Source organism: Podarcis pityusensis, assembly GCF_964106645.2.
Source record: "Podarcis pityusensis genome assembly, chromosome: 5".
Taxonomy (NCBI): domain Eukaryota; kingdom Metazoa; phylum Chordata; class Lepidosauria; order Squamata; family Lacertidae; genus Podarcis; species Podarcis pityusensis.
The window spans coordinates 78,615,298-78,643,180 of record NC_138032.1 but is presented as its reverse complement, the minus strand read 5'-3'; the positions used below and the strand labels follow the sequence as shown (position 1 = coordinate 78,643,180).

Sequence of the window (27,883 nt, the reverse complement as noted above, 5' to 3'; positions counted from 1 at the left end):
GGGGGGGAGGAAGCGCCATCGCCTCCCCCCACAGCAAAGGGTAGTCCGATAAAGGATTCCGGGGGGTGTTGCCCTGTCTGAAGCCTATGGAGGTATGGGCCTAAGGCATGCCCCTGAGCGGTGACCCCGGGGGAGCTCCTAGTTGACGTGCCTCAGCAAGACTCCCTCTACTGGTGGTTAACCCTTGCCGGTCTTCATGCAATCGGGCTGAAGCCGGCTAGTCGATAGGACCAATGCCTAATCCAATACCGCTCATTCCTGTAATCAATAAAGTTGTGGCCTATTTCGCCCATTAACCTAATACTTGGTGTCCTGTGTCTTTATTTCTTTATTTCTTCCTGGGGAACTCGCCACGCAAACATCTGACTTCATTGTGGGTGGAACATAGCCTACTGTTCAAAAATAAGAATGACAGTCATTGCCCAGTGTGATGAAATCTTGTTTGTTTTAGTGGGGCTTGTGTAATGTATTCTGTCACTATATACATTGCAAAGTGTTTGATGGGGGAAGTCTTCTATCTGGTCAGGTGAAAGTTGGCTTAACTGTCATGGGGCAGGGAGCTTAACTGACCACTCAAAAGGGGTTGGAGACAGAACCCTCAGTATGCAAAAGAAGAATAGAAGATATTCATATTCCGATTGGTGGTTGCAGGTTTAGAATTCTTAGCTAGAGAGTGTGATTGGCTGGGGCTGGGTGGAAGGCAGAAGAAGCGAGTATTTAGCTGGATGTTAGTCGCTGGGTGTCAGTTGGTGATTCCTAGTGGACAGGCAGAAGATGACGACAATGTCAGCAAAGGAAGAGGATTGAGAAAGAAAACCTGAGAGGTAGGCAAAGTGGCTTGGTGGATGGAGTAGCTGAAACATTTGGCTTATGTGGAAGATACAAGGGGAGAACCTGTCCGTGGTTCTGAATGATAAGGCAGTTTAGAACAACAGATTCTGGTGTCTGGTAGGAGAGCGTGAAGAAGACAGCAGATACAGACTCGTGCTTTAACAGGTCAGGAGAGGCTTCAACAAAAGTCCTCGGTATTACAGTGCTAGGGAAGCTTAACCCCTGATTCATTGTAAGAAGGCAGGCCGTTGTAGGCTAACTGAGGGCAGAGGTTGGAGGGGCAGCTCCCTATTTCCTCCAGTGGATCAACTTCCATTCATCCATGCTTGTGCTTTCATTGATTCTTAGAACAAAAACCAAAGCAGCTTTTTGCTACCCCTTGCTCAAATGAGCAAGTAGTTCTATAAGCTGGTGAGGACAAAGGTTTGTGATTAGAAGTGGATTGTTTTGCTGCCAGGCTTTTAATACACAGTCGTTTCGTCTGCAGCCTCTGAGTGACAGCCTGGCTCGCTTCCTACATTGTGTAATTTGAGATGACCTTAGTTTCACACACCATAGATGAATAGGTCTGTTAGCTCATGGGGCTTTTCTGTAATTGCGTTCAGGTTAATGTGTGTGGCCTTCGTCAAGTTACATATGTCAGGGCTACAGTCTCTCTGCATTGTCTTGCTGTTTTGAAATGTAGATGGATCCTTTCATTGCCACATTCCTAGAAAAATCTTAGCACCATTTATAATTCTAAATGAATTTCATGGAAGTATTTCTCTCTGCATTTTCTTAACAGGACTTGGTATGAGTAAATTTATTTCTGCATTCCTTTAACTGTGTGGCCTATTTTGGCTCCTTGGGCTCTAGACTTGTGCTATAAATTTAATCCATTTATCAGCCAAGGATTAAGCATCCTAGCCTCAAGTGCAAAGCTAAGCAGGGTCCGGTATGGTTAGGGTTATGTTAAGTGCACATTAATTCCCACTGAGTTATACTGTGTTATATTCAGTGTTTTTTTTCCTTAAAAAATGTATAGCGGTACTCTCATTTTGACTCAAGAAAATCACCATTTTATCGTTCAAATTGGGAAAAATAAATACAGTAAATGGACAAAAGTACAAAAATTCACAATTTTGGGTGGGTATGCGTACCCCTGCATCCCCCCAGAAAAAAGTGCTGGCTATACCAGTAGTTTCCTGGCCTAGGTGGATAATGTTTTTGGTGTGAGTGAGATTTGGGTAATGTGAGAGGAAAGGTGTTGATGGCTTTGAACAGTTTGTTGATCTTATTTCCTAGTTTGTGGTCTTGAATTCTTGATTAGTCAGATTTACTGGCCACCCCACCCTAATTGCCTAGAACTATACTTGCAACAAGTAACAAGGTAATTATTTTACCCTAACCCTTCTGGTTCAGAGAGACCAAAATCCAAATGTCTTGTACCACTTCCAAGCAACATCTAGGATGTAGTTTTGGAAGGTCTCTGAGGAGAACATTCCAAAGCTGAGAGGCTGCCACGGAAAAGGCACCTGTCTCAGTATACCTTTGTGGATCTGATTTGGCAATATACATTGCATGCTTAACAGTGTCACCCACACATGTCTGGTCAGAAGTAAGCCCATTGTTTTCCATGCAGCTTCCTTTCAGCCCCAAGGAGCACTCCAAATTAATCCTAAGGGCCTTGATGGAACTAGGGGAGGAAGATATCTGTTCAGATCTAGTCTATTAGGCCTATACACACACAGAATATCATGTTTTATATTTCTATGACTCTGTCTCTCTGTCTGTATTCTGACAATATCAGAGGAGGTAAGATAAAATTTTATACTACTTTTATACCCTTTTATACTACTCATTCTAAGGATAAAGGCCGTATTTTGAACATTGTCTTTAATAAACAGGTAGCAAAGAGCAGTTTCTTTACAAGCAACACAACCTTAAACACAAATAGTTATTTTCCAGAATTGAGCTGACACTGAGATTTGCTAACAAATAATTTCCCGGTGAAAATTCTTATCTTGCATGAAAAGGAGGCTTATGACCAGGTAAGCATTTCTCTTCATACAAAATTGAAACTGACTTTCCACGGATAACACTGAAGTTCAAAAGACAACGGAAGTCTCTCCTGCTCTCTGAAAGTTCAACCAATATTTTCCTTTCTTTCTAGAGCGCTGGGTGAGAAGTTTATGGGAGGCCAGAACTGCTGCCACTGTGCTTTTGTTACCATGTGATTCCGCTGCAGCCTTTCATTTCATGATTTCTTTGAAACCAAAATAGGGTTTTCTGTGTGCGGTTAAGTACCGACAGCTTTTATAGAATTAACTCAATCAAAAATGGCTCCTTTGCTTGTCTTTATCTTTGTGCTTTTCACTTTGTAGCCCAAGTGATATTCTTTCAGCCACCTGTAAGCCATTAGCACTTCTGTTTCACCACACGTTTCCTTCAGGACCACATTCAAAACTTAGTGCAAAATAAATAAACTATTGCATGTATGCTTGTCAAGAAATGATGTCTCTGTGTATGAATCATTGCTTAAGCCCCTGGTCTGATTTACTTGGGTTTATTTCTGTATGGCAGGGCTGGGGAACCTTTGGCCCTCCTGATGCTGGCAGACTACAACTTAACATCCCTTAACTTTGGCTGCACTGACTCCAGCTGATGGGAATTGAGTCCAACAACTATTGCAGAGCCAGAGATTCCTCAGCTCAGCACTTTTCCCTGCTCTGCACCAATGGCATAGGTCTGCTTTTACTTTCCACAAACGATGACCTGCCTCACAGGTTTATAAGCAACTTTCTGAAAACGATGCCTTGGGAAAGGCAGCTCACTAAGCCACATCAGGCAGAGCAATCCACCACCACCCCTTATTCTGGGCCAAAGGGGTTAGAGTAGCAGTGGAAATAATATAAATGGAACTGAAATTGCATGGAATATACTGGGTTAAAAGTACATATCTGAACTACTGGAAGTGATGCGCTCCAAGTATCTCAGATACTTACAGACTATGGCATTCATGCAGAGATATTTTGACTTTATGTGCCAATGAGAAAGCAGTAGCTTAAATGCTGTTAGGAATTCATCTAAAAAAGTGAATGGCCATCAAATGTTTCTGGTCCTTTAAGAAGAAAAGAAAAGAAAAACCCTGCTATTTGATCCTATGACCTCATGTAACAGTGATGGATTATGCAGGATGTCCCACATTAATAGGCATTTTCAGCTCATTCTACACCTTGATTTTAGTAAGAGGCTCATTATTCTTTTTTAATCTCATATTCATGTGGGGCATGAAAAGGACAAAGGCATCAGTTTTGAATGTAAAGGGTTCCCCTTCGCACTCCAACCAGGACAATGGTTCTCTCCTATTCACTTAAGGAAGTAGGACTATCTAAAAGTTTAGGTCCTGAACTTTAGGAATAGATTCTTAACCATACTGGCAACTGAGCACCAGGGACTCAGTATGGAGCTTCCTGCCTGGGAGATTTTCAGGAAGAAACCTGCTTCTACAGCAGTGCTCAATATTTGATAAGTACAGCAGTGGTCAGCACCAATATCAGTTCTCAGCTGGAGCAGCAGCTCTTAGCAGACTCAGGCTGAATTCTCAAAAAAACATTTTAACACTGTTCATGCCTACCCAAAAGCTTGAGTTTAATGGCCTTGAACCCAGGAAACTTGGTACAGGATTCCACATGCAACAGGGAGTTCACCACCACCCCCAACTGCGTTTCTGAGCAAGCATGGTTAGGACTGTAAGTGCATGTCTACAATCCCTATGATGGCAATAAATGGCCAAATATATTTGGTTAAAAGAAGGGAGACAATAGATAGGAGCCTCCCAGGGATCTTGGTTCCCTTTTACAGGCTTTTATAAAAAACAGATGCAACCTTGATGTGAAGACCACAATCCTAAACATGTCTCATCATAGCCAACCAGATGTTGGGATTTCATTCCTCCCGTTGCAGGATGTGTGATTGTTTTCATCACATGTCTGTGTTGACATTCCATATTGTTGGAGTCATGAGAGCGGAAGTTCAGTTACACTGTTCCATTGTGTAGTACTTTTGTTTTTCTTCTGCCTTGGGGATATAGAAAGAGAGAGGAGCCATGTTTTCTTTTGTTCTGTTTTGTACATAATAAAGTTGCTTAGAAATCCACACATCCAATGCTTAGCTTCTGCTTGAACTCTGCTATTGTATTGTGTGCATATATCTCCGGATACAGTATGTGTTGCAGAAGCGCATCGGGAAAGAAGAGTGATGAATCATCCCAAGGGTTGCTTGTGGGGGGGAACATAGCTGCCTGGCATTCTCCAGTTGGTGCAAGAACCCCAGCAAGGTCTATCTCAGTGTACCCAGGCACCAACACCAGATGCCTATGGGAGCAGCCCTTTCTCATTCATATACACATCTGTCAGTCCAATGACCAGATCATGTATGAATAAGTTAAAAGGCATTGGTCCATATATATTGGTCCATGTATATATAGGTCCATATAAAACACACATACACATATACTAGGGACTCATCTCGCTCCATTGTGATAACAAACCATTCATTCCTACTCTCTAATCCTTGCTGTTTCCTCTTTACTCCTGCACTCTGTGTCTACCCTCCATCACTCTGGTTATCTCTGAAAGCCAAGATTCTGTGTGAAAAACTAGCAATATTGACATCAAAAGGGGCAGCATCACTACATGATCTCAGACTTCAGATGTTGCTGGACCACACATGCTGCTCAGTGCTAACTAATTCACTTTATTCCTGCACACCATGACTTGGTTCCAAATCCTCTGTCGAAACAGCAGCTGAAAGGCTTTGATTCGCTTCCAAAAGAGCCGAGAGCAATTTGCTCCTCTGCAAATTTTAACGCAGAATATTTTTCCAGATATTTTTTCAGAATATTCCAATATTTGCCAAGCATTCTCTGTATACTTGATGCCCTGTCATATTTTATTTTGCCATTCGATATGTGGCATTTGATGTCGCCGTCTGATCACTGGCATGGTAAGCACTTTGGTAACGGACAGTATTTAGCATCCAATAGCATCTGTCAGATGGCATGCAATGGTATTTATATCTGACAGTGTTTGACAGCCTCTGATATTTCCTAGATGATGCCAACGAGCACTTGAATTTTGGAATAGACTGTCACATTGAAAGTTTGTATCTGAATTCTGAAATGTTGCACTCATTCTGAGCAGTGAAGCTAGACTAGAGTATGCCAACTTTTGAATCTTAGTTTCCATTCTGATTTCTAGTTAAACTAACATGAGAAATTTCTCATGGGCATGGTCTTCTCTGTGAAAAGTAGCAATGTGGACATCACATTCTAGTACCACCCACCCCAAGTTGCGGCAAATGTTCGCTTTGCCCCATAGTAGAAAGAACCATAACCTGCTAGAACTAGACTCATAACGTCCGTTGAAACTGTAAACATTTACGAACCATGTTTCATAGCCTTCAACATCTTGGCTTCGGCAGTATATTAGGCCAAACTACACTGCCACCCAAGGCAGCTCATATTTGTTCCCAAAAGTGCTGTTCACCACCACAGCAGCTTCATGGACAAATAGCAAGGAAGGGAGCACCGTGGTAGTAAATGTCCCCCCCCCCCAAAAAAAAGACCTTTCGGATCAGGGCCCCATGACTGCTTTTTCTTCAAAATAAACATTATCAGTTGCTATTAAAAGCAAGAATAATGTAACCTGTGGGCTGCCCCCTATCTGTTTTCTTCTGTGCTGTTACAGTCTTTTCCATTTTCTCTGTTTCAAATGTTTTCCCTTATACGAAAGTTGTGACCTACACCTGTATTGGCTCCTATATATATATATAATTCCTGTTCTAATATTATTCCTGTCCTTTATTCCCATCATCAGATGGTGACTGTGGAAGGCCTATGCATTAAGTACAAAAAGGTTCCAGATACATCATGCAAACACTGTTATTTTGGGTTTTCTTCTTTCTTTGCTTGTTTTACAAAAATGGGGTTTTTTGCATATCTGTTGTTGTTGTTGTTTAGTCGTTTAGCCATGTCCGACTCTTTGTGACCCCATGGACCAGAGCACACCAGGCACTTCTGTCTTCCACTGCCTTCCGCAGTTGGGTCAAACTCATGCTGGTAGCTTCGAGAACACTATCCAACCATCTCGTCCTCTCTCGTCCCCTTCTCCTTGTGCCCTCCATCTTTCCCAACATCAGGGTCTTTTCCAGGGAGTATATCTAGATCTTTACATGTAGTGAAGTAGTGGTAGAGACACTGAGTTTAGTGCAGCAATGAAAGCTATTTAGCTTATTCTAGGGTTGCCATATTTCATATCCAGACACAAAGGTTGTTGAGCTTTCCAGACGTTATGGTAACCCTAGTTTATTCATAAAATCATTTTTACAACACTTGAGACTATCAAGTAGTATTTGCTCCAGCCCATAGTTCCAGCATGGTTAGAAGGGTCTGTTTTGAGAGAGAGAGAGAGAGAGAGAGAGAGAGAGAGAGAGAGAGCTTTCTTTGATATAAATCAAATCTATATATGTTGGGGAATAGCCATCGTAACATCTGTGCACCTCATTCCTTGTTCGGAAGTTCAGAATGTTCTATCTTGAAATTGATTTCTAAGTAATATATAAACATTGTCCACTGACTGACCATCCTTGAAAGTTTATATGCTCTTGGAGCTAAAGATGTGAATGATAAATGCTGCTGACATATGTAGCAATGAATCATTTTGCTGGATTTTCTGATATATATTTTTAATCGTAGCTTGAGCAATCAAAGTCTATCTTTGGGTTTACCCCTATGAAGCAGCCAATTGAAAAATAACCCCCAATATTTATTCCCATTTTAATGGGAAAATCCATGGAAAGTGACGGCATCAATGTAACCACATACGCATTTTAGAATTAAGGTCGATCCATCCTTGGAGATGTGGAAAGGGCTTGTTGACCATGGATTGTCTTGCCTTTCATGAATAAATTCAAATGTGCCATTTCTGATACAGTAACATATCAAGCTGTTACTGAAGCAAAGAGTATAATTTGAAATGATTAGGGTCCATATAACAGATAATTTTTATCTAAAGCCATATAAAATTTAAAGAATCTATTGCAAATTAAGGGCATAGAATAGGTATCTCAGACTGGAAAAACAACTTGTTTGCAAGTCACTTAAATGCCAGACTACTATTGTTCTTTATTTCTGCCTCCTGTAGTGGCTCAAGATTGAATTGGGGTTTGAACCCATTTGCAGCCAGAGATTTCACCAATCTAGTAGTGGGCAGGATCAAGTGGTGGCACTCAACCAACTTCCAGTTGTCTGTGTCCCTGCCCCATACTGGGATGGAGAGGGGGCGGTGAAGCTTCATCATGGTCAACCTTGATGTTGTCTTGCAACTGCGTACTGGGAGAATGTGATGGGCCCCACAGGAAATCAAGGTCATGTGAGCACTGCCTGCCCACCCATCATCCACTACTGAACCAATCCCTGGGTGGAAATGACAGTCTAGGAAACAGTCTCCGGTGACATCATTTGCAGTCCCATAATTCCTAGCTCCATAGCCCTGCAGCAATCTGTGTGGAGCTGCCATTTCCCTGCTTTCCTGATTTGAATTTCAAGTTTGGATTGTTTCATCTGTGTCTTATTTTAATTATGATTTAATGTAGCTGTTTCACTATGTATTTTATGTATTGGTAGCTGTATTTTTTATAAAGGCATCTGAAGGCAGCCCTGTTTAGGGAAGTTTTAAATGTTTCATGTTTTATCGTGTTTTAAATATTCTGCTGTGAGCCGCCCAGAGTGGCTGGGGAAACCCAGCCAGATGGGCGGGGTATGTATGTATGTAAGTTTATTTATTTATTTTTAATTGGCAGCTATGTTTTTTATTTTTGTTATATTGCTGTTGGCTTTTATTTGTCTGTGAACCACTATGGTGCTTCTTCTCGAAATGAAAGGCCTTATATAAATTACAACAACTCTCCTGGCTACCTTGTCCACAATATCTAAACACACCTACCATTACTGAACAGGTACTTCCTTGGTGCTGATTTCTTACCATATTGCAGCCAAGCTATTTAGGACCTCAGAGGTGAGGATCAGCACTGTGAATTTTACTTGAATCACAATAGAAACAAAAGCTGTGATTTTTGTGCTAGTGTTTCGCAGAGACATATTGTTACAGACTTTCAGAATCCAGATGTTAATGACCAACTGTAGCTGATGGGGCCTAATAAGTGCTAATATACTAAGATTAAACAATCTGGATATTTTTAGTTCATTTGTGGATGAGAATCTATGCTGTGCAATATTGTTATCAGCTTGTTCACAACTAGCAGCTTGCGTAGTTGGTTCAATCAATGAGTAACAATTAGATTTTGGATTCATTCATCAATATAAATGGAAAGGAGTTACTAGAGGAAAGCACAAGTGTCTCTAAAGAACAAAGTGAATCCTTTTCCATTTGGTATGATACACTGACATAAACCAGCAATTGGGAATACATGAAACATGGTATTTTATAATGCAAAATGGTTATAATGTCCTAGAGGGCTTTGAAAACCCACTTTTTAAAATCTATTTGAATGAGAACAGTTTTGCCATCATTTAGTTTGGTTTACAAAGATGTTGCTTTCAACACTTAAATGTTAATTTGTTGCCCAAAGTACGAACATCATACATCCCTGCATGAGATACAGTGGGTACCCACTATTTTTGTGCTTTCTAGAAATGATTGAAGACCTTTTTGATTCAACAAGCTTTTCCAGTTGAGTGAAAGGGTGCTTATTCCCTGTTGTTTGTAAATCTCTTTTTAAAAGAATACAATGCTATTTGTTTTTTTGTTATTTTGTAAATCACCTTGACACTAATGTGGAAGGCCATTAATAAATTAGTAAACTAAATTTACTAATATTAATTAATTAGTAAACTAAATTTATTTGTGACTAGGGAGGAATTTGTCCTCCAGGCAAATTGGGCCAGTCTGGGGGTTCTGCCTTCCTCATAGCAATTGTCACAGATTGGGCAGATAAGGCACTGGGTTGTATACCTAGTCAAGGTGGATCAGGGGGGTGAGTGGGACTCTCACCACCCACTCCAAGGGATAGGCGTATCCCGTTAAAGGGTTCCAGGGGGAGGTGCTTCCATCTTTATGCCCAGGTGGGGGCTGACGGGTTAGAGTAATACTCCACAACAGTGATCTTAGAAGTCACCCCGCTTTTATGTATGCCACGGGGTGATCCTTAAGAAGAGAAGAAGAGTTTGGATTTGATATCCCGCCTTTCACTCCCTTTAAGGAGTCTCAAAGCGGCTAACATTCTCCTTTCCCTTCCTCCCCCACAACAAACACTCTGTGAGGTGAGTGGGGCTGAGAGACTTCAAAGAAGTGTGACTGGCCCAAGGTCACCCAGCAGCTGCAGGTGGAGGAGCGGAGACGCGAACCCGGTTCCCCAGATTGCGAGACTACCACTCTTAACCACTACACCACACTGGGTTAACCCAAGATTAGCCCTTCTCCAAATCAACCAGCAGTCAGGTTGGGTGATTCTGGATAAATACACAACGCCTACGCCAAGATTTGCTTTCATCTGTAATAAATAATGTGGTGGCCTGTATTATCCCAAAGTAGTTGTCTTGTGATTATTTTATCTTCCCTGGTTAGCCCCTGGCTGCTTGCCACCTCATTGCCACCTGGGCCCACAACCCTAGTTTGTTAAAGGTACTGACAGATGATAGACAGACCCCTATTCTCTTCACAGAACTACATTCCCAGAGTCGTTTAGCAATCTACCCTTCTTCCTCAGAAAACCCCAGATGTTGTAGCTTTCTCAGGAACACCCCATATCCAGTTGTTCTCAAAAAGTTGAAACCTTCTCAATGTAATTTTAAAAAACACACTACTTAAAATCATAACACATTGTGTGTATCATTAACTAAATCAACAGCATTAAAATAAACATCCAAGTGGGGGGGGCATTACTGCAAAATATAAAACTAGCTTCAATATAATCTATCCCACAAGCTATTTGGGTATGATCCATTCAAGGTTAGGTCTCACTGATTTCAGTGGACAAGCTAGGAATAATGTAAATTATACATGGAGACGGGACCTAGGAAAACTGCGATGAGTCAGTATCATTCTGCTAAATGCAGATTATTCTTTTTTAGCCTTCAAGTACATAAACTTGATTGGATCATGCCCTTTCTCTTCAAGCTGTTCAGAAACATCAAGTAATATGCCTTTGTTATACCCTTTATTGTTATTTCATGTTAGAATAACCATCGGTGCTACCAGGTAACGGGGTATTGTATCACAGATATGTTGCTTATTTTGAAAGGCAATGTTATTCTAATTGAAACATATTGATTTCCCAGCGAATGTACTCATTTTTATATTGGCATCTCAAGGTTCAGGGAACAGAATTAAATTGTAATGTGGCAATGCACTCACATTTTAAATTATTTCCTGTTCAGGGTTGGCACAGGACAACAGTTCGAATGGCCCCTTCCTCCACTTGAAAACCTGCTTGTGTTGTATCTGTATTGTCCATATAGTTCATTCTGGGGAGCTCTCACACCTGATTTATTTATTAACTTATTATCATAATTTATCATAATTTAAGGGACTTTAAAATGGCACATTGTGTAAAAGTGGGGTATAAATGGTCATATATGTTTTTTACTGAAAACATTTTAAATACCTTTAAAATAAAAAATAAAAAATAAATTTTAAAAATGATATTTTTTTTTTAATGAAAACATTTTAAATACCTTTAAAATTAAAAAAAATAATAAAAAAAAATTAAGCTCCCAGCCACTTAACTTGGAAAAGGACCAGGAGCAGGAGCTACTTCCTCCAATCCTGTGACATGGTGAGTCAATGGAGCCACTAAACATTTATGGGAGAGGAGCCACTGCTGATCTAGGGCAAAGCCTTTGGAAGGACAGAATATAAATATTATGCTATATTATACTGAATTTGAAGAGAACCTTAGGCAAGGGTAGCAAGACAGGATGAGAAGGGACAGGTGTCTCTATTTTATATATATATATATATATATATATATATACACACACACACACACACACATTCACACACACAATCATTTTAACATTTCAAAACTTGACTTCCTTCCCCCTCTTTCTGCGGTTCCTTAAATTTATTTTTAATACCTTCTGCATATCCAAATTAACTTAATTTGCTCATTTATTCATCTACTTTCTCTCCCATAATATCTAATGAAGTTTCTCCTAAGAGGAGAGGGTGAGCAAGAAAGTGGAATGCACATAGTTCAATGCACATATATACAAAAGATGTCTTTTCAGTTCTTCCCTTTTCAATAAATGTACATCACTTCAGGGATTTCATTTTCATAATATGGCCTATCCTTACATAATGTTATCAGTCTTCTTTTGACTAATAAATACCTGCAGGCTATCTGTCTCCTAGTTCTCGTATTATGTAATCTAATCTCTGCTACGAAGAGAACAAGTAAATTTTCATAGTTTTGTTATAGCAAACAATGGAGAACTCTACAGGGGAATGATCCCCTCGGAATAATGGTGGAAAGAGCATAAGAATCCTAAAATAACCCTCTTCTGTGTTCTTCTTCTTTCCCCCATCACAAGTGCCAACTTCAAACAACTCTGACTCAGACATTGGTTTCATTGAGTTTAATGGGACATGTTGCCATGTGCAATTTCATTGGGTGGATTTCTCCCACAAACATAAATTAACAAGGTTTTGTGTGAGCAGATCAATCAACCTTAATCATTAGTTTTGTTAAGAACAGGAGGTTGTTAAGAATGGCACCTAAGCTGCAGTCCTGTGATGCCTGGATAGGAGTAAGTCCCATTTAATTCAATGGGATTTCTTCTGAATATACATGCATAGGATTGTGCTGTTACTCTCATTTCTAGCTATAGTCACCCCAACACACATTGAAATATTTTAACTCCACTGTGTCTGGTGCCCCTTAATGATTTATGTATCAGAAAGGGAGGGAAAGGTGAGATGTATTGCTGTTAACCAGCACCATAATGTGATCCTGTTTGTGAATCCAGTATGATACTTTCCACCAACTATGAAGGATCCTGCCTGAACCCATGGAGAGCCACTGCTATTGACGGTAGACAATACTGAACCAGATGGATCATATATAACACACATCCCTCGTGCTCTCTTCTCCGAAATCACTAGACAACTTTGATTCTGGTAGGTAAGTCCACTCCCTAGAGATGAAATGCTGATTCTATGGCTGTCAATACCATACCCAGTCAGCCAGTGTGGGGTAGTGGTTTGAATGTTTGGTTGGATTTGGATGGGATAAATCTAAGCTCCAGAGTGGTTTTTTTGGGAGGGGCAATTTCTGATGGAAATGATGATCTAGTTCTATTATGGGTTGGGGGGGCAGATTCTCCTAAATTCTGGAGTGTCAGTCCCCCCCCCCCATAATTCCTAGATGTAGTAAAAGTTAAAATTAATCCAGGTTTGATTAAGCTTTACTAAACACAGAAGCCCCCTGGATTTAGTTATGCTAATGAGCCAAGCCAGCTTGACACAGCTAACTGGGGTGGATCTACACTGATCTGTTAGAACGTTGTAAAAGAAATGTAATATAGCTCTCAAGGTAATTTTCCATTGCCAACAGATCGCTGTTCTACAGCACCCTCTGGTGCTGCATTTTTATAACACATTTTAAACGTTATAACTAACCAGTATAGATTTGCCTTCCATGTGCCAAGGCTGGTGATGGCCCATCAAGGAAACCATCAGAGGGCAAGACTGCCAGGCAAGGAGGAGTGGGGTCCATTGTTTTCTGGGTGCTAGTGGGCAGAGGCAAAGGCCAGGCTTAGGGTTTCAACCTTGAATGACGTAGGCCAACAGAAGGTCCTTGGAGTTGGTTAGCTGCAAAAAGAAGGGGCAGAACTCCATGTGAGCTGAGGATGACAGTCTGGATAGAAGAAGAAGAAGTTTGGATTTGATATCCTGCTTCATTACTACCCTAAGGAGTCTCAAAGCGGCTCACAATCTCCTTTTCCTTCCTCCCCCACAACAAACACTCTGTGAGGTGAGTGAGGCTGAGAGACTTCAGAGAAGTGTGACTAGCCCAAGGTCACCCAGCAGCTGCATGTGGAGGAGCGGAGACGCGAACCCAGTTCACCAGATTAGAAGTCTACCGCTCTTAACCACTACACCACACTGGCTCTCAGAGACACAGAGGATGCTTTTTTGCTGTCCTTTGAATCCAATGCTACCTGAAAGGGGGAAGTCAGCGCTTCATAGGATGTGCTCTGCAATCCCTCCATCTAGGTGCAGGTTGTATATATGTGTGTAAATAAAACCATATATCCTAAAGACACCACAATCTCCACTGTGCCTAGTTTCTGAAGAAAACACAAACCCTGGGTAAGTGCCTGAAACCCCTGATACTTCACACCGCTAGGAGATAGGGGTGGCATATAACACTATAACCAGTTCCTCTAATCTTTCAGGCAACACCATTGGCTGGTACAACTACATAGAGAACTTGTTCCTTGCTCCTCGTACAACAAATGCAACCCTAATCAATAATTAGAGTTTAGAGCGCTTGATAAGCCCAGGATGACCGTTAGACAAACAGGGATGTTAGCAGAAGTAGTACATTCTGCCACACATACACAGGCCCCTCTCCTTCAGTTTTGAGTGGAATTTGTCTGGAAAGCCAAATGTTCCACAAAAATCTGCCCCCAATTTTAAGGGCGTGGATAATCTGCGCTGATTTTACAGCTCTTATCTGTAAGCACAAAAGGTGGATAATTTGTTGCCTGGGAATTTGCTTGTAATCCTCAACAATTATGCCATGTAATATGAGTTCTGATGACATACATTGAGATTATGATGTAGTTTATAGCCCCATCTAGTGATCCAGCCACCAAAATACTATCCTATACTTCCAATCAGGTGGAGCACTGGCAATGTGGATAACAAACCCAATGGCTGTCCTTATGATGAACACTTGCAAAATTGCTTGCACTTTGGGGTTAGCCACTAGAGGGAAGAAAAACCAACACATGGAAAGAGAGTAGTGATGAAAAAGGCCATGGCTAATTAAAAATCAACAGTGCTTGGTTTAGCAAATTATACATTAATTAGTTTTCTATGGAAGTGGACAAATAAATGATTATCAAAATTTGTTGTCGTTACTAAGCAGCAATAAAAACAAAATTTGCCAGTTACTGCTATTTGTTATGCTAGCAGGTTATGGATGTACAAGTTATAGTACTGATTTCCCTCAGATTTCACTGAGGAAGTGACTTGTCTGAAGCAACCCAATGAACAGCCAGGCTCAGGAGGGGTTCAAACCCCAAATTCCACCTGCTGCACCATCATTGCAAAAAGTACACCCACTTTCCTGGTTTTATGTCTCCACTATAATCCTAAACACTCGGCTGAAAGCACAACCCTGGTCTGCCCTAAATACAGATAGAATTTCCTGAAAACTTCAATGCTGTGCTTAGTCACAGATATATTTTTAAACTCCCATCTCATTCCTTGGTCTTAACAAAAAACAAGTTGTTTTTTAACTAATTCAACTAAAAAAAATATTATATTTTTGTACTTGTTGTTATAGTTATAATATTATATACACTTGGGGATGGGCCATGAACACAGCCGGGGGGGGGCAGGAGGAGCTCTGCTCCTCTTATTTAATAAATAAAATAAATAAAAATACTAGGCTAAAAATAGAAATGATCAGAATATCCACTCTGACTTTATGCAAATCCATGATTGTGATGTGGTATAGAAGTCCTCCAATGGGACTTGTTAAATGTAACAAGCACATTTAACTATATGTATGATGCTGCAGAAATAAAGTACTGAATGTGGTTCGATTCATATCACACACACTGCATAAAATTCTGCACATAATTAGTTGATCTTTTTAAAAAACATGCAATGCACGAGCAGTTCAGACATAATCAGGCATTCAAGCAAGTGGCAGCCTGATGTAGACAAAGTTCAGTCAGGTCAGAACCAGCAAATTCTGTGTATAAATCCTTTTAAAATGGAGCCTTCCTCCATCTCTAGCAATCCCGCAAACAGAAAAACACCCAGCAATACGTGCTGGTGAAGGAAGCACTCACTTAATGTCTGGGGACGTGCATACTGTGCTTTGCTCCAAAATCCGTTCTGGGAGTCTCTTCGTCTAGCGGTTTTTTCGTCTTGCGAAGCAAGCCCATTGACGGATTAGCAGATTAGCGCTATTAGCGCTATTAGCGGCTTTTAGCGGCTTTTAGCAGCTTATCAGCTTATCGGATAAGCAGATAAGCGGCTTAGCGACTTAGAAAAAGAGGGGGAAAATGAAAAAAAAAACCCAGGAACTCGCAAGACATTTTCGTCTTGCGAAGCAAGCCCATAGCAGATTCGTTTTGCGAGGCACCTCCAAAACGGAAAACTCTTTCGTCTAGCGAGTTTTCCGTCTTGCGAGGCATTCGTCTTGTGGGGCACCACTGTAAATCCCATATAAGGGGTCAGAGTGAGTCCAAGCCAAAGGCCAGGCAGAACAGCTCTATCTTGCAGGCCCTGCAGAAAAATATCAAATCCCACAGGGCACTGGTCTCTTGTGACAGAGCATTCCACCAAGTCGGGGCCAGTGCTGAAAAGGTCCTGGCCCTAGTTGAGACCAATCTAACCTCCTTGAGGCTCGGGAGAGAGAAAATCTGAGCTAGGGGTACCTTCAAAATAATAGGTCAAATAGTGTGAATGAGAGAAGAAAGATGGCTTGATCAACCCCTTCTCGGTCTCTGTGGGCACCTTTGGCTCCCTTCTCAGATGTTGTAACTCCACCTCTCAATCTTTGTTGTTGTTTGTTTGTGTCATGTGTGTGCCCTTTATGTAGTGAGGTTCTTACTGAGGTGCTAAGGATAGCTTATGGACATCTAGAGGAGAAATGGGGTACAGACAGAATTCTCATCTATCCTGCTTGTACAGATAACTGGATATTCAATCACGTGACAGGATCAGGCACTTGTGGGTGAGAACAGGGCCTCCTTATCTTAACTTCTGCAACACCATAAAGCCGCCAAGAATGTTTATGTCAGGGTCATTTTAACCCCCAGTGCCTAGGACAGCCACTGTTTCATTTAAATTGGAGTCTGTTTCCAAAACCTTTTAAGCGAAACCCTTTAATTAATTAATTAATTAATTAATTAAATAAATTAATTAAATTTGTATACCACCCTTCATCCATAGATCTCAGGACGGTTCACAACATAAAAATACAAGATACAGTGGTACCTCGGGTTACATACGCTTCAGGTTACAGACTCCACTAACCCAGAAATAGTACCTCAGGTTAAGAACTTTGCTTCAGGATGAGAACGGAAATTGTGCAGCAGTGGCGCAGTGGCAGCAGGAGGCCCCATTAGCTAAATTGGTGCTTCAGGTTAAGAACAGTTTCAGGTTAAGTATGGACCTCCGGAACGAATTAAGTACTTAACCTGAGGTACCACTGTATAAACAAAACAAAAAACGTACCAACAGATGAGCCTCCCCCACTCATTAAAATGGGGGGGGGGGGAGAGAGAGAGAGAGAATACAAAGAGAAGGAACTGGAAAATGGGTAAGAAAGTTACAAATGATACACCCTTTTGGAGTTGGTTATAAGCCTGAACAGATATGAGGCTTGTAGAGATAATATTCACCAAGTTCATGACACTCAGATACATCTCTCCCGAAGCACCAATCCTTTCAAGCTTTACAAAGAAGATCGCTGTAATCTTGATTGCTGTGTTCACTTAACCGCATACAAATGTGCGGGTTATTGTATTGAAATAAACAAAAGAGCAGACAATCAGTTTGGACTGTTTTCACTGTAAATTGGATCCGCATTACGTGACATCATATGAATACCTTGTGCAAAGCCAACCAAAAGAGCCATAAAAATGATGCGGCGAGGAGTCAAATCAATAAATTGTTTCTTTCCTCCCGCTTAATGGTGTATGCACATCAGATAAATTCAGTCTCATCTTTCATCCTGCCTTGGGTTTGTTTGCTTATTTTCCTCCCCACACTTTTTTATTTTTTAGCAGATGTTGATTCATTCATAATTCAGCGATGAAAACTCATACCGAAAAAAACCAAGCAGAGCGACACTCAAAGCTGCAGACAGCCAATATGAAGCAATTTCATTCAGCTCAGCGGACACAACACAGGTAAACATCAGAAGATACAGGAGATATATATAAGGCATAAGCTAGCAAGCTGTCAGGAATGGTGGCCAACGGGTCGTTCAGGCTTCCAGTCCACTCAACCTGCATTGGATAAAGGATTTCTCAATTCCACGCTGCTGCCTCCCACTCAGTTACAAATTCAGAACCTGTGTGGCAGAGCCAAACATCTCCTCCCAGACCCCTGCAAGCCCCTAGATCATGCCCCAATTCCCCCCTCCAAAAGAAACTTAATGGTAGCAGTGGCATGGAGCAGGAGTTGGGCAATAGCAATGATGGGGCAGATCTTCCTGGAGGCCTCTTTGTGAAGCTCCAGCCCCTGGTGCCTCAGATCAGAGGTGGTTTTGGGGCATTGCAAGCGGTGCAGCTGCACCAGGTGAGCAGCTGAGGAAGGTGCCTACTCAAAGCCTAGTAGGCGTTTGCCCAGCTTCAGGAAGCAGGTGAGAAGCTCCAACGGGGTCCTAGAGTCCTCCTGCCTCCTTCTCAAAATTGGGCAAGCACTTGCTGGTCTTGGGGAAGGAGGAAGGAGGGCTCTAAGACCCTCCCAGAGCCTCGTGCCTCATCCCCAAAACCCACCTTAAGCCGTCGCTGTGAGGGCTGGGGGGGAGGGAGTCAAATTGCCTCGCACAGGGCGGCATATTACTAAGGTCCGATCCTGCTCAGATGCGGCTACAGCAGCATCCCAGGCACCAGGAAGCCTGGGAAATTAAAGCTCTTTGGGGTGGTTCAACTACCAGTACAGTGGTACCTTGGTTTTCAAATGCTTTGGTTCTCAAACTTCAAAAATCCAGAAGTAAGTGTTCTGGTTTTCGACTGATTTTTGGGAGCTGATTTTTGGAGCCTTGGTTTTCAAACATTTCAGAAGTCAAACGGACTTCCGGAATGGATTAAGTTTGGTGCTTTTGTTTTTGCTATTTATTTTGCGTTTTTGTTTTTGAGGCTTTTTCAGTTAATTTGTTTTTGTGATTGTGTGGAACCCAGTTCAGCTACTGATTGATTGATTGATTGATTGATTGATTGTGGAAATGGATAAAGGCCTCCCATGCAAACAATGACTATCATCAGTGCAGGGAAGAAAAAAAATCAACTTTTCATTTTTATTATCTACAATACTATCTTATTTATTTGATAGTACAGTACATTAATTATTGCTTTCATTTTATGGATCAAAGGTCTCAGATAGTAAAATTAATGTTAAATTGCTGTTTTAGGGGTTGTTTTTAAAAGTCTGGAATGGATTAATCTGTTTGGATTACTTTCTATGGGAAAGCATGCCTTGGTTTTGGAACGCTTTGGTTTTGGAACAGACTTCCGGAACGGATTAAGTTTGAGAACCAGGGTACCACTGTACTTATTTTTTCGCCTGGTTTTGCCTCTTCCTGCCTGCCTGTGGCTGCACAGATGCAGAGTTTGAAATGCAGATGGTTGTTGCAACGAAAAGGTTATTTCCTAACTTTCAAAGTTATTTCAAACTTTTCCCCACAGAACTTTGCCTTCTTTTTAGAGGATGCCTGAAGGTGAACCCTTCCATTTTGTTTGCTTTTTTTTTACTCCTGAATTATCCTAATTCTGTTTGCTTTTTGTTTGCAAATAATTTGTGCATTAGCCGTCACTAAAAGCATCCTTTCGTCACCTCTCTCTGAACAGATGGCGCTTTTCAGATTGAATAGGGTGATCAGATGTCCCTTTGCATTGAAGTCACATGTGAAAAACGAGGCTTCTAACACATTCATTCATGTTTCGAAGGGGAATAAAGCACTCTCAATAATCAGAAGCGGGCTTTGCATTGGATCAACTGCAGTGGGGTTCTGCTACAAATCTCTTAACTCGGAAGCTTAAGGCTGCACTGCGAGATGTGACTTTGAAGATCAGCATTGCACTTTAGCAAGCTAACAGGGTGCTTTTGCTTTAAAAAAAACACAAACCCCACCTGCCCACACATTCAGTGTTTATGTTGGAGAGTTCAATGAGCTATTTCAGAAATGTCTTCAAATCATTGAACAGTATAGTCTTTCACAGCATTTCTGCCATGAGGCAGAATGGTCATTTGTTAAAAACAGTGGCAGGTAAGGAAGGAAGGAAGGAAGGAAAGAAATATGGTAGCTAGGACCTAGGCCAGAGATGGATGTATCAGTCCATTTCTGGTCCACATAACTTTCAGATGCGCTGCCTCATAAGTACATAAGCCTACAGGTGGGTGAATCTGTCAATTTCAGTTTTAGGAACCCATCCGTTCCTGCTATGGGGACCCATTTTCAGAGGTTCTAGGTTGCTTAGAGAAAGGAGAACACATATTTCCTCATATGCCACAAATTTTGAGAACCTTGTAGATGACATTCAGCCTCAAACATCACATTAGTTTGGGCAAGTATTTTTCAACTACTGCTTGGATGACTTTTTTTTAAAAAAAGTATTAAGTTTTTAAAATGTATTTTCTGTGCCTTTCCCTTGCGTTTTTAATTTTTTTTCTACTTTTCAAAGATAGGGAAAAATATTTGCCAGGCAGCATTGTGTCTTTTCATTTGTGACCATGCATGCACTCAGAATTATTCCTGGAATCAGTTCTCTTTAATTTTATGGCTCTAATCTATAGCAGCACAACAGCAACAGACAATGTAACAAACATGACCTAATGTAGCCCAGAAAAGAAAAGAAAAGTATTTTGAACTGTTTTCCACCAAACCTCCAATTTCCCAGGCTACTATGTGGAGAGGTTTCGTAGAAGATTAACCTACTTTTTATTCTTCTCCCTGCATGTTCTATTTACAATCACTATGCAAAGCTACATTGCATGTTTTTGTTATGTCCTAGTTTTCCTCTCCCCATTTCCTGATTTATTATGTTTTATTGTTGTCCCTTTAATTGCGAAAAGTCTCTGTGTAAGTTCTGCTTCTTCTCCCAAAACAAAATGACAATACAGATTTCTTATTTTGAATAAATTGAATCCCTTTTTGAACCATTTTATGTTCCCATCCTATTTTGCTCTTTGGAAGGTGGCAGCCATTTTGTTTTCAGTCGCACCACTGGTGGAAGCCATTTTGTGATGGTGCCCTCGGGACCTTCTCAAGATGCTCAGTGTGCCCTTGGACCCAATAAGATTAGCAACCAATAGGTATGACATTTCAGGGTGTGAATTATGTAGGCTAGCTTTTATATGCTAATTGAACCAAATTTCCCTCCCTATCCCTAAATGCACCCAACATTTTACTGGGGCTATACATTGCAGAGGAAGGTCAGCTGTGGCAAGCTGCCTTTCAGGGAAGCTTCATCATCATTGATCTCACCACTGAGGGACCATTGATGCGCTTCAAGAGAATTGAAGGTTCCTTGGGAAATGTTCAAAAACCAATGCTATAGTACATTCATAGGAGTGACCTCATAGGGGCAGAGGTCCCGTCAGCCTCACAATAAAATATTTGAGGGGTTTGCCCCTCCCAAAAAAATAATGGGCAGTCATTCAAATGTTGTGTGTGTGCCATGTCATGTGATCAATTCTGCGGGGCAGAGCTTATCAAGTTGGCACCCCTGAGCACATCTGATAACGCATGGCCAGCTTGGAATAATTGGCATGTAAAATATTAATAGATAACATACAACGGTGTTTGCCACCTGACAGCATTTGATAAATTACATGAACTGGCTGAGCCAGGGTTTTTTTCTTTTCTTTTTTGACCTCCTTAAATAGTAAGGAATCAGAGGCGCATTTAGGGGAGCACGACCAGTTTGCTCGCAACATGTGCCAAGCTGAGAGGATGCCACAGGGGAAGCCACAACAATGTCATAGAACGGCGCATAAGAGGCAGGGAGTTCTGAATTTTGGCGCTGCATAGGGTGCCACTGAAACTTGACAGCCCAAAGTCTGCCATTGCCACAATGCATTTGGACTCTAGTTCACACCACCTGGTTAGAATAGCGTAGTATCTGGGATGTTCCCACTGCCAAGTTTGAGGTACGAATGCTTTGGGAGCTTTTATATTCAGGATGAGACTCTGCTAAATTCAACCTCGGTAAAGAACAGCAGCTGTTCTGCATTCCATAAAATGCAAATCCTACCTAGTTTGGTATATCTGATTGAAAAACGTAAACAGATAAACCCGTAAGAACCAAGGGAGAGTGTTCATTTGAATGACACTTACTTCCCTCCTTACTTCACTAAGGCTGCAATCCTATTCACACTTATAAAGAAGCCCCTTTGAACACAGTGGGTTGTACTTCTGAGTAAACAAGCATAGTAATGTGCCATAATATGATTTTCCACTTCCTGTGCCTACGGTGGTTTTGTCTAGGCAGCAGTCAACCAAAATATTCTCTTCAAATAGCCATTCTCAGCTATCATCTTAGGTTGTAGGTGAAATCCATGAAAAAGACTGAGGTAGCATTTCCCAGTAGCATATTTCAGATTAGCCCCAATTCACAATGTATCTGGAGAATTGATTTAAAAGGCTTACCAGTTTAGAAGCATCCAAGCATATTTAGGCATCATCTGCAGAATGCTGGAGTTTACGGCTTATGCATTCCAAATCTGGCCCTATAATATCAGGGATGCTCTCTGGGAGCACAAACTAAGAGGTTCCCGAGATAAATTAAAGAGGAACGGGGAGAGAGGTCCGTGTTCCCACAGCTCAATGGCACTTTAATCTCAATGTGCACTTTTGGCTCCTCCTGTGAACACCTGGACAGACAGTACAGTGGTACCTCTGGTTACGTACTTAATTCATTCCAGAGGTCCGTTCTTAACCTGAAACTGTTCTTAACCTGAAGCACCACTTTAGCTAATGGGGACTCCTGCTGCTGCCGCGCAATTTTTGTTCTCATCCTGAAGCAAAGTTCTTAATCCGAGGTACTATTTCTGGGTTAGCGGAGTCTGTAACCTGAAGCGTATGTAACCTGAGGTACCACTGTAATCCAAAGACTCAGCTGTACAGCTGCAAATGCAATATTGAAGCGCATTACACAAATGTGACACTAGATAGCGATGGTGAGCTCATGGCAAATTCAATATATTTTTTAAAATGCATTTTCACAGCGTTTTTGATATGTGTCTAGATTCCGCCCCAGTCACAGCCTGAGGTGCCCAAGCCTGTTTCTCAAATGCCACCGTTTCCTTAAATCGTAAGCAGGCAAAATGAGGCGGCAGGAGGTGTTGGATGGCAGCTGCCTTGTCCTCCTAACTCTGTTTGAGGACAGAGCTATGTTTCAGATACTACCTGTCCCAGCCTCCCTAAACTAGCCAGCTGCCTCAAGTGGGGCGGAGGATGCCAAACCCATTGTTCTCGCAGGCTTCTATACACAGAGTGGGGAAAGGGGCCATCTTGTTTTTTTGCCTCAGGCAATAACAGGTCTTTGGCTCTCTCTAGTCATAAGGACTAGTCTCTTTTAAACTGGAATCAGAATATCAGGAGATTTCCTTAAGCTAGGGTTGCTGTATTTCAAAATGTAAACTTTCGGACACAAAAGTTGCTGAGTTCTTTTCTTGGAGGGTAGAAATGTATTGAGCTTTCCCTAACCCCCAAGTTGCTGAGCTTTAAGATAAATTCAACAGTGTAAATAAGTTTTGATGGATGCAATAATGGAATACTGAATGGTATACCATAGTTTTTGTAGAATATGCAGGGATTTAGAATATGTAAAATGAGCCATGGAAAGAGAATAAGGGAAGTCATTGATATCTTAAGAACATAAAATGAGTATTTTAAATTGTAAAACAGCTTTATGGAGGGGGGCAAACTGGTTGAGCTCCCCCCCCCCCACAAAAAGTTGTTGCAAAATCTCCCTCCCCCACACACAACAAAGTTTTTGAGCTATTTTTAATGAAATTCACCAAAATCCACACTTCGGACATGGACTACCACAATGAGGGCCAAATACCAGCTATGTCCGGACATATGGCAAGCCCACCTAAGCTCTACTGGTGGCTTAGCTACAAAGTCACAAAATTCCTCCAGGAAAGAGGCTGTAATTGATACCACAATTAATTTTCCCCAAGAACTTTTTACATAGTATCCCATGAGTCTGGAAACTGTACTTACTGTGCGAGAAGACCTTGAGATACCTCTGTCTTAACACCAGGAAGCAGGAGGGGTCAGGAGATCTTCAATAGTTGTATTTATTTGTGAACAACGGATTAACCACCCAGCACAGAAGCTGTGGGCTTGCTCCACAAAGAAAAGACTCCATATCGTTCCTACTCAGCTGTGGAGAGAACCAAACCCAGAGAGGGGAGTTTCTATTACAGATGAGACCTCTTAAAGAGACAGGCAACAATTTGCATAACTTCCAACTTTGCTGTTTATGTGATAATCTGCATCAAGTCCATTTCATCTTTGGACATTTGCCTCCCCCCCCCCCCCACTTCCTAATTATAGGCCCTTCCAATGCTATGATGCTAAGAATACCACATACAATAAAGGTCTGAAATTCTGCAGTCAAGCTGTATCTTCATTTGTAAATCCGATCGTGCGGTATCTGCCCATGTTCATCATTTCCATTCAAATTGGAATATGAGTGTGTCACTTTATAAAGGTCCGTTTTTTACATCAGCCCTCAGAAGATTAGGGGAATATTTGTACAAGTTCTTTTTCTTCCTAAAATGGCCAGTTATTTATGGTCCCCCCCCCCTTAGATTGCCCACTTTATCCGCTCTGCTGAACACCTGTGATAGTGATGGTAAATTATGGGCTTATTTATAGGGAACGTCTTTATTAACAAATGCTTGTAAGGTATCAGCAAAGACCTTTTAAAAACAGCATATGTCTTAACATTTGGCATATGTCTTACTCAGATCAAGTCTTACTCGGATCAAAGTCCTTCTGTTTGTGCAAAATGATATATAGCCATGTAAACATTTTTAAGACCTATGATCTGAAGGGGTAGCATTGCAATGTTAAAAGACCTATTGATCTGAAGGGGTAGCATTGCAATGCTTAAATGTAGCTGCAGGGTTCCCCAAACTTGGGCCTCCAGCTGTTTTGGACTACAATTCCCATCATTCCTGACCACTGGTCCTGGTAGCCAGGGATGATGGGAATTGCAGCCCAAATACAGCCAGAGACCCAAATGGGGGAAACCCTGCCATTGTCTCCATAGTATTCTATCATTACTATGACCCCAGCTCTCAAAGAAACACTCTACATTGATAGATGGCTTCGAGAGACAATTCAAACAAGCAAGAAAAGTGCATAGTGTCATTCCCTCTAGGCTGCACCATTTTAGAAATCTTCTGGGTAGCATATATTGTTTCCTCAGAGAAAATAGAGCGAATGGTTAAAGCAGAGGGCTATGAAACAAGGGCTTTGGGAAAATCAGCAACAATTATTCTTTCAGTTGATATTACTTGTTTAGGTTCAGCCACTTGATTTAGAAATGTATCTAGTTCCTTCAGCCTCATGCAGAATATTTCATTTTTCTTTGAGGTTGAAAAATCCCAAGAACCTTGAAATGCTGGTTTACTCTGATGGGAATGGTAGCATTTTCTAATCTCAGTCAAGCAGAAACCACCTGGAGAAATACCCTCTTTCTTGCTACATTTTTAACATGCATCTGGCACAACGCAGCCTCATGAAAATGATAATTAATGAAAATAAATATATGGCCAAATTTACACACATCTCAAGAAGACATGATAATGTTTATAGCGAAGATTAAATAAGGCAATATTTTCAGTTGCATCTGCTGCTGATTTTATGTTTTTTTCTCCTCACTCCTCTGGAGTCATCTGCTATATGTTTAGTGAAGCCCCACCACCACAGGTCCTCCCCTCCCCCTTCTTCCTTCCTTACTTCTTATTTGCATTTGTGCGTGATGCGAAGGGGAAATACCGTGGAATTATTTTGCAGCTAGTTGTGGAAATAAAGAACAGCCAGGTAGATACAGTGGTACCTTGGTTTTCGAACGTAATCCGTTCTGGAAGTCTGTTGGACTTCTGAAACATTCAAAAAACCAAAGGGCAGCTTCCAATGGGCGCAGGCACCCTGGAAACAATAGCCAACAGCCGCATTGGACATTCGGCTTCTTAAAAATGTTCAAAAACCGGAACACTTACTTCCGTGTTTTTGGTGTTCAGGAGCTGAAATGTTTGAGTACCAAGGCGTTCAAGAACCAAGGTTCCACTGTATTTTCTTGGTTCAACTGCAGAAGATTAGAGTTGCAAGGAACTTGCATATCTTCGTTCCCAAAGGAAAACACCATATATACAAAGTTTGTCTGCCGACAAACACCGGCTCCCTTGGCTGCCTGAAAGCGAGGTGAGTGCCGCAACCCCATAGTCGCCTTTGACTGGACTTAACAGTCCAGGGGTCCTTTACCTTTTACCTTTACCTATAGGGACATGGGTGGTGCTGTGGGTTAAACCACAGAGCCTAGGGCTTGCCGATCAGAAGGTCAGTGGCTCGAATCCCCGCGACAGGGTGAGCTCCCGTTGCTCAGTCCCTGCTCCTGCCAACCTAGCAGTTCGAAAGCACATCAAAGTACAAGTAGATAAATAGGTACTGCTGCGGCAGGAAGGTAAACGTTTCTGTGCGCTGCTCTGGTTCGCCAGAAGTGGCTTAGTCATGCTGGCCACATGACCCAGAAGCTGTATGCTGGCTCCCTCGGCCAATAAAGCGAGATGAGCCCTGCAACCTCAGAGTCGTCCGCGACTGGACCTAATGGTCAGGGGTCCCTTTACCATACAAAGAATATTGTGCCACCTGAAAGATGAACCATTGCATTATGGTCTAAGCTTTCGTGGAGTACAGTCCAGTGCATCAGATGTGCCAAATGTTATATTGAGCTACAGCTGCATATATACTTGGTGGTGGTAGTGGAGGGCATGGAATAATGAGGCCATAAAGAAACGGAATACAGAAAATAAATAAGGCCATTGGGAAATGGAATACAGAAAAGTGCAGATGGTGATAATTCTGTTATTAACAGTGGGCACTTGGGCCACCTGTGCTTTTCTGCATTTACTTTCATTCTGACCTCTCTATTTGCTTCCCAGAGTCATCTGCTTAGCCACTGTAAAAACAGGATGTCAAACCAGAAGGGCTTTTGACCTGATCAAGCAGGACTCTTCTTAAGTTCTTCCAAATACTTCAGAAAAAAAAACATTCCCTTCTGAAAAACACTATCCATTGCTGTGGATAATAATAATAATAATAATAATAATAATAATAATAATAAATTTTATTTATACCCCGCCCTCCCCAGCCAAGACCGGCTCAGGGCGGCTAACAACCAATAATAAAAACAAGTTGATTAAAATACAACTTAAAAAACAAGATTAAAATACAGCATTAAAACATTAAGATGCAGCCTCTTCACAGGAGGAGAAAGGAAAAAAGAAAGAGGGGGAGGGAATCAAATTGATTCTAAGCCAAACGCCAGGCGGAACAATTCTGTCTTACAGGCCCTGTGGAAAGAAATCAGATCTACACTAATATCTGACTTTCACTTTTTTCTTACGCATCCCTGGTCATCTGAATGCCAAGCCGCCCCCCCCCCCCCGCCACAATATCTCTTCATATGATGCTTATAGCTATGGTGACAAATGCTGAGGTCTGACAGCAGGGAAGACCACTGCCATAACCTCCAACATTTCCCAGATGAAAATAGGGACGTCCTAATCCATAATGATAATTTTACTATTTATACCCCATGCATCTTACTAGGCTGCCCCAGCCACTTTGGCCAGCTTCCAACATATATAAAAACATAATAAAACATTAAACATTTTTTTAAAAACCTTCCCTATACAAGATTACTTTCAGACGGCTCAGGGGTCAGATAATTCCATACCCTCCAACATTTCCCCCATGAAAATAGGGACGTCCTAAGGAAAAGAGAGATATTCCAAGATCAGAAACCAGGATGGCTTCTCTAAATCAGGTACGTCCC

The 27,883-nt window shown here is 41.5% G+C and overlaps 1 protein-coding gene and 1 long non-coding RNA gene across 3 annotated transcripts in view; one reads left to right on the top strand and one right to left on the bottom strand.

Annotated features, from left to right (window-relative positions):
• The window catches only part of LOC308476920 (uncharacterized protein), a 63,615-nt gene extending 39,455 nt beyond the window's left edge, over nucleotides 1-24,160 (bottom strand). The window contains exon 1 of the transcript XR_013986174.1: nucleotides 24,037-24,160. The gene's annotated coding sequence lies outside the window, so the exon portion shown is untranslated. The remainder of the gene's footprint in view (nucleotides 1-24,036) is intronic.
• On the top strand, nucleotides 694-19,781 carry LOC308476947. Of its 2 annotated transcripts, none has more exons than XR_013986256.1 (4): nucleotides 694-824; nucleotides 12,860-13,014; nucleotides 17,870-17,992; nucleotides 19,655-19,781. It is a non-coding gene; the product is annotated as an uncharacterized lncRNA (long non-coding RNA). The 2 variants fall into 2 exon arrangements; XR_013986257.1 differs by having other exon boundaries at nucleotides 17,867-17,992.
• Nucleotides 24,161-27,883: the final 3,723 nt, after the last annotated feature.